Source organism: Rhincodon typus, chromosome 30 (genome assembly GCF_021869965.1).
Source record: "Rhincodon typus isolate 14 chromosome 30, sRhiTyp1.1, whole genome shotgun sequence".
NCBI lineage: Eukaryota > Metazoa > Chordata > Chondrichthyes > Orectolobiformes > Rhincodontidae > Rhincodon > Rhincodon typus.
This window is the reverse complement of record NC_063361.1, coordinates 32,071,560-32,079,654: the sequence shown is the minus strand read 5'-3', so window position 1 is coordinate 32,079,654 and position 8,095 is coordinate 32,071,560.

Sequence of the window (8,095 nt, the reverse complement as noted above, 5' to 3'; positions counted from 1 at the left end):
AAGTTGAGCTTGTTCTGATTGGAACAAGTTAGAGGTAACCGTATTGAAACATGCAAGATTCTTAGGGAACTTGACGGGATGGGTGCAAAAAGATTGTTTCCCCTGTTGAAGAGTCTAGGATCAGAGGGCATAATTTCAGAATAAGGGGTCACACATTTAAGGCAGAGATAAGAAGGAATTTCCACTCTCAGAAGGTAATGAATCCGTGGAATTCTTTATTGCAGCAGGCTGTCAAGGTTGGGTCATTGATTACATTCAAGGCTGAGTTAGACAGATTTTTAATATGTAAGAGAATCAACGGTTATAAGGAAAAGGCAGGAAGGTAGAGTGTGGATTATCAGATCAGCCATGATCTCATTTAATGAAAGAGCAGATTGGTAAATTGAATGGCCTACCTCTGCTCCAATGCCTACAGTTTTAACAAACATGCTCTGGTTTGCCAATGATTATTAGGGGAGGAATGCTTCTGCCTGTTTCTGATCTGGTCTATACATGACTCAACATGTAGTTGTCTTTTAACTGCTGTCTATGTTTATTTATGTTTAGGAGGTGGCTCTTCAACCCAATTTCAAGGATAATTGTGAATGATCAATAAACGCTGGCTTTACCATTGTCAACATCCTATGAATGAACTAAGTTAGTGCTGGAGTACTGCAAGGAACATATGTTAGAAAGGTGCAAAAAAAATACAAGCAAGAGTTTCAACTTCTAATTCCATTTTCATGATCTCTGTCAGAGCTTGAATACTCTGCATTTACCCAGGTGGGAGCAGCTCAAACAACACTCAAACTATCCAGGATAAAGCAACCCGCTAGATTGGCACCCTATTCATCACTTCCAACATTAACTTCATCCATCACTGGTGCACAGTGACAGCAGTATGTACCATCTACAAGATGTACTGCAGGAACACACCATGGCTCCTTTGACAACAACTTGCAAGTCTACCACCTAGAAGAACAAAAGCAGCAGCTGCATTGGAATATCATCACTTGCACGTTCCCCTATAAGTCACACACAAGCCTGATATTTATATACTGGGACTCTGGATTCAATCAAGTCTCAGCACATGCTATCCTGCAAAGTCCAATAGGCTGCTGATGCGCTTACTTGCTGACTAAACTCATGAACAAAGAATTTTCATTGACTAAGCTGGCAAAGGAAAATGTATTGTGTCTTAGCATGAATCATTGTCTTTAGAGATAACAGGAGAAAGCAGCAGCTACATAGTAAATTAACTTAAATGATTAATAACTGTTTTGTTATGTTCACAAAGAGATGTGAGTGCATTCAATGATGTGATCAGTGTGTGTTTGTGCTGTGTTCACGTATGCAACTATCTAAGCACGTTAAATATTCCAAACTTTTCATACACCAGTTACTCATCCATTGTTTTGCCTTCAGAAATATTTGCACACTCCAAGTGCTGATTTATACATGTTTTTGATGTAATTTTTTTAAACAGTCAGTGTAAGCTTCAAATGTTGAAAAGATCATCATATTTGATAAACCTTTCTTGGCTTATTTATGAATATCAAAAATAGAAATTATGTTGATAGCAGTGATTACCTAATCAACTTATGTTTGCCAAAAATAACCTACAGACTTTTCTTTCAAAATCTTTTTCTTCCCTTTGAAGAAGTCAAAGGGATTTGAATAAATATATTTCAATGTGCTGAGCTCTGGCTTCTGATGAAGTGTCTTGTAGGTTTGAAATGTGAAAAAACACAATAGGTAAACTTCCTCAGGAGTTTGTCTCAATCATCCAACATAACTTTGGTGGAAGTGGCACAGGAATGCTGCAGATAATAACCATTTTAACAGGGTTTCTTTGGCTTTGCCTGCAAAGTTACAACAAACAATTAGGTAAAACCTATACAGAAATTCATCCACGATAGTCAAGTGTGACATGGCAGTTTAGTCATGAAATAGAACTGCATTGTTGGTGGTGCCATTCCTCATACAAGGCATTCATCCAAGGCCTGCTTTATTGATCTGGTAGTTGATGTAGGAATAGGAGAAAATTAGGAACAGAAGCAACACATTCATTTCCATAGGCTTGTTCCGACATTCAATGAGATTAAAGCTGAGCTGTCCCTTGAATCCATTTTCCAACCTTCACTCCATCTCTCTTGATGTCCTTCCCTAACAAAAGAATTGAGTCATTTCAGTTATGTCCTCAGCTTTTTGGGGTGAGGGAGTGCCAAATTCCTATATTGTTTGTTTGAAAAAAAATACTTCCTGATTTTGTTCCTGCATTATCAAGCTCTAAATTTACTATTGTGTCAACTGGATCTGAATCTCCCATCAGAGCCAGTAATTTATTTATATTTATCCAATCTGTTCAAATATTTTAAATGCCTACTTATCCCTATTCAAGGGAACAAATGACAACAAGATTCAATGGTATAATTTGAAAAAGAGCAAGTCATTTTACACTGTACTTTGAAGTGTCTTACAATGAAAGGCTATTTTACATTTAAATTCAGAAGGAGATTCTTGTGCTTCTTTGGATAATGATCCATGACATGCCACTTGTAGATATATGGGAAGAGGATCTCATTCTGGTGTGTTATCACTGTCAGCCTGCTGCCATTATTATTCACATCTGGTCATGTCATCAAAATGTTTCAAAGTATTTCACACAATAAATTACTTATGAAATGTAGGGGCTGACAGACATGTTAGTAACCAGAGGATACAAGTTTAAGATAATCGGTAAAATTGAAAGGGGAAAATGTGGAGAAATATTTTTATGCACCTAGTTATGATCTAGGTGGATTGCTGAAAGAATGGTAGAAGCACATTAATGAGAAATTTTCAGAAGGAAATTAAACATTACTGGAAAAAGTAACATATGTAGGACAATGGGGAAAGAGTTGGAGATTTGTACTAATTACATATTTCATTCATTAAAAAGAGTCACCATGTGCATGAGGATCAAATGGTCTTGTTTTCTGCTATGTGATTCTGTAAAATTGTTTCACAGAGCCTAAGATTGTGCAAGGTACTCATAGAAAGAGAAGTACCTGGAAAATTCTGTCAAGGATCAATCATGTTGTGTTGAGAAATAATCTATGGGTGATATTTATGTAATTTGCCCTGTCTGTTGGCGAATTTCTGCAATAGATCCAAAGGTTTGCTCTTGGTACAAAACAGTTGACTCTACCAGTCATTACTGATTAAAATGAATGAATGCACACGTTCTTTGCCTATGTATACACTAACACACACATCAGCAGATTCCCAAGGGAAGATTTAAAAGGTAATGCAAAGCTTTTGTTCAAATAAAAAGCTGGAAGTCTGAAAGAAAAGCAGGAAATGAAAGAAAAGCTCAGCAGGTCATGCAGCATATAGAGGGAGAGAGAGTTAGGATTTCAAACTTCCAACCAGAAGTAGGAATTTAAAAACGTAAATGTTTCACCAAGTATGGAGGAGGTGAGAGAAAGGATAGCTCAAAAGGGAAGGCCTGTGATAAGGGGATAAAAAGGAGATTTTGCTACCTGCTCATTAACTATTAAAAATTATATCGGGCAGCTAGGCACAAAACCAATCCCATTGCTTCACCTTCATAACGGTGGCCAATAGACATACACACTGAGGCTGCGAGTATCAAACAGGCTCCTTGGCAAAGGGCCAAACATTTTTAGGCCAGGAACATACTTTGTCATTTTCCTTGTGGAACTATTCACAGTTAAAAGCCTCTATGCAACGGCGTTGCCATCCATCTTTCCTTTCACCAAACATAGATTCACGCACTTGCCTAAGTCCAGCATTTTCTAGATTTGTTTCTCATATTATCAGAATTACGTTGTTACTGTTTAAAAGATCGGGAAACGTGGCGGGAATCCGTGAACAATTGAAACAGGGAATTGGACAGCGTACTTGAGAATAAGGGACTTGAAGGGTTACAGACAAAAATAGAAGCACGGGTGTGGGAGTAAGGGCAAGAGCTCTTTCAAAATAAAACAGCAGGGAGTACGACGGGCCGAATGGCCTCATTCTGTGCTGTGGTGTCTGCGATTCTAGGAGGTTTGCTGAGCTGATGTATTAATGTTTCTAACATAAATATTTGGGCAGGTAATCTAGCCCGACTCCCCGTACCCACAGTGACAATTACTGACGAGATATAATGCAATCTCCGCACCTCTCAATAGAACTGTTGGGCACAGCCGATATAATCGGCCGCCCACTGGGTAATAGTTCCAGCTGGTGACGCGGTGTTGTTGTTACTCATCACACTCCTCGTCCTCTGATGCTTCCTGGGGTCCGAGCAATTATTTGTTAGAAACATGAATAATTGCTAAAAAAAAAACAAGCTTTGCGATTTGTTTTTGAGAAAACGATGGAAATCTTGTAATGTTTTTGGAAAAGTTCAACACTAAGAAAAATGCACTTTTCTGAAATGTCCGGGGAAATTGCCTTTCATCTGATGTATGCAAATTCATGGTAACTGGAGATGTAATGTGCTCAGTTGATTGTTTGTGTTTATATGCCAGCCAGAATGAAACTAACAAACCTTTTCCTATTCGTTTGGTAAAGGGTTTTTTTTTGTTTTAAATGGTGGTGTGTAAGAGTTATTTATTCTCTATCTTGTAAACGGATTGGCTTATTGATGACCCGGCAAATGGAAGTGAAGAAGCGCGGTGCCTGGAATAAGGGCATTTGGGGAATTGTTCATTTTCTTCAGTTTGTGCACAATTTGGGTTGATTGCTTTGTGTACCCGTTCTAGAACAATCTCCGCAACCAACGGATGCTAGACCGACCGCAGCGAGTTTCTCGTTCAACTGGGCAAAATAAAAGCAATAGTACGTGGGAGAGATATTTACATGAGGTTAAACTCCTGTATATCTACATTTGCCCAGCCTAACTTGAATTGAATCTCGCACATATTTGTTTAAAATGTCACCATTTCGAATGTACATCAAAGTGGGAAAAATCTCCATAAATTTAAATAGGAGCCTGCAACACCCCTCAATCTGTTTGACCATAAATCTCTGACATCTCCCCATTGTTGATAGATCTGTCCCAGAACCGCTGTTTGAAATAAACATTATCTTGATGAACATTTTGACGGAAATCTGCCATCATTATCTGGTCTGACCTACATGTCAGATGACTCTTAACTGCCGTTTTAAATGGCCCTAACAAGCCATTCACTTCAAGCGGCAATTAGGGATGGGGAACAAATACTGACCCAGACAGCGACGCCCACATCCCATGAACGAATAAACAAAAAGAATCTATAGAGTAATTAACCAGAACTACAAGTGTGCCTTAAGTTTGTAATTCCCAGCATAGTGGCAATTAATTCCACAATCTTTACCCAGAAGAACGAATTGTTGGAGGGAGGAAGCAACCGACAAAAGTTCCCAAGTTTCGTTCCTCATTCTCTCATTTTGTTCTCGAAATGTGACCATATTTAATGGTTTAATACCGCCTCTGCAGACCAACCCAATTCGAATTCTAGTTCAAAAATGGTCTGCAATCCGTTGTAATCGTGCGGATCAGAAATTCCGCCTTCACCCTTTTCCTACTATTGATAATTCGACTGTAAACACTTCGATGAGAACTGGACAAATAAAATCGAAAGATTTACTTCGGATCGAGCAGTGGAAAACCACATGCAGATTTATGGTTTAAATCCTGGGTCAGGCCAACAACAGTGAAGCAGCTAGACAGGGCTAGAGCCATTAATACCGCCCCTTCCACGACTGACCATCCTGAAAGATACCACCTCATCCCTAACAGTAACTAACTAATCTACCCAAATGATCACCTTTCACCCACATGCTGACAGGCACCTTGGGGACTTTGAGTCCTGCACTTTCAGAGACGGGTCTATTTGGTAGATCTCAGTCTGTCTGCGGCGGGAAGTGGCTGAGATGCTGACTCGTGACAATAGATAACACTGTCTATCCAACGCGTGTGTTTAAATCTAATCCCATTTAAAATTTCCAGCTTCCAATTTTGCCAGGTTTTCTTCCTCTTATGGGTCATGTGTAATTGATAATATCCGACTGGCCTCTGGCCACGATTCACATCCAATTCTTGCGGTTTCTGTCTATGTCCTGAGGGAGAGAGAAAAAGATGTTTGGAATGCCCGCGGCGTTTTTCACGAGAAATGTGAAATATTTTCTGTTGTTAGCAGCGCCTGGAAGAGCCACAATAATGAAACCAGTTGGGGGATGTTGAACCTGTGTACAGTCCTGTCTCTGTAGGAGAACATTAGCCGCCTTCTGTAGGTTTGAATGCGGGAAGATTTCCGCGATTGTGGCTGTTGTAATTTGTTTTTCAATTGAAGATTTTAAATGAACACTTTGGGATTGGCGGGGGAGGGGAAGTTGGGGGGGTGGGTGTGGGGTTGGTGGAGATGACCCAGCATCGAGGGTTACCATAGCGACCCTCCTAAAAGGTGTACGATGCGCGGAGCTTGATGGGTAGGTCTGTTAACTGCTCTTGTTCATTGATTTTGTTGCATTTTGGTCGGAGCAGGTTTAAAATCTCAGCCCAGTCGCTTTCCTCGCCCAGCAGCTCGCCCCCACCCCTCACCACCCCCCATCTTCCCCGCCGTTCCCCTCGCCATATCCTGGCTCTGAGCACAATACCGGCGCTGCTAGTCTTTAACCCAACACAAAGCCCCTGTTTCTCTGGGAGAGAGAGAGAGAGAGGGAGGCGGCGGCTTGGGGGTCGGTGGTAGCTTCAGCCCGTGAGCGCTGACTCAAATTGGTTAAGTTTCAAGACGATGAGCAGAAGGGATCTGGGCATCAGTGAGGATTTTCATCAACAGAGAATCACAGCACCGGGAGGGGGAGGGAGCGGCACCGTTCATGCCCAGACCGACTCTCCGAATAAGCAGTTCACCTGGTGCTACCATCTCCCCCACCTCTCCCCTCTAAACCTGCACACTCCTTTTCTTTACAGATTATAGTCCAATTCCCTCTTGAATACCTCGGCTAAACCTGTCTCCACCACATTCTGGTCAGGAAGTGACAATTATCCCCTAAAAAAACATACAAATAAGCAATTGCTATTGGCACCCCAGTTATATAAATCAGCTCCAAACACAGCTGGTAGCTCCAATGTATTTGGTGGCTTCATATTCACACAAGATTCTGGGATCAATACCGTATCCCTCTCCCTCCCCCGTTTGCCTTTTTAAGGCATTTCCAGCTCAGCCCTGAGCACCTCCTGTGGTGTCCGTCTACCAACAAAAACAAAAACAGAAATTGCTGGAAAAGCACAGCAGGTCTGGCAGCATCTGCGGAGAGAAAAATCAGAGCTAACATTTCGGGTCCGGTGACCCTTCCTCAGGACTGGACCAGGTCACTGGACCCGAAACGTTAATTCTGATTTTTCTCTCCACAGATACTGCCAGACCAGCTGAGCTTTTCCAACAATTTCTGTTTTTGTTTCAGATTTCCAGTATCCACAGTTTTATTTTGTCTGGTGCCCTTCTGTATATGTTTCCCCAGGTGACTCCCTCCCGAGAACAAACCACAGCTGGGGGACGGACTGCTCCACCCCGTGTAAAACAAAACCGTTCCAGATCAACGGCATGAACGACCCAATATTCAGAACTGAATTTCCATCGAGTTGTGTGCGAAAGAGGCTAGAGTGCTCCGGATGTTGTGGCAATGGCGAAAGAGTGGAGAGATTTTGGCAGCACTGGGTTCAGTAACTACATAGACTTTTAACTATATAGACGGAGCAAATATATAAACGTTTCGCGGATGAACCCATGAGAAACACATTGAGCATATACGGAGACCGTAACTGGGTCTATATTAAATCCTTATGAAATTAAAGCAGTTGCATTCCTATAGCGCCTTCACGATCTCGGGATCTCCCGAAGCGCCTGGTCGCCAATTAGATATTCACCTTTCCACGGCTGAAACTGAAGCACTTACTAGGGTTTCAGCCGAAAAGGCGGAACACAAATGCTGGAAATCTAAACACGTTAGAAAGCGACGGAAAAATATATTGGAGTTATTCAGCCCCATTGAAACCAGAAACCTACCTTTCTCTTTCAGCTGCTGACCGGGCGCTGTGCATTCTCCACATCTTTTTTTTAAAAGAAAGAATTATGGTCTG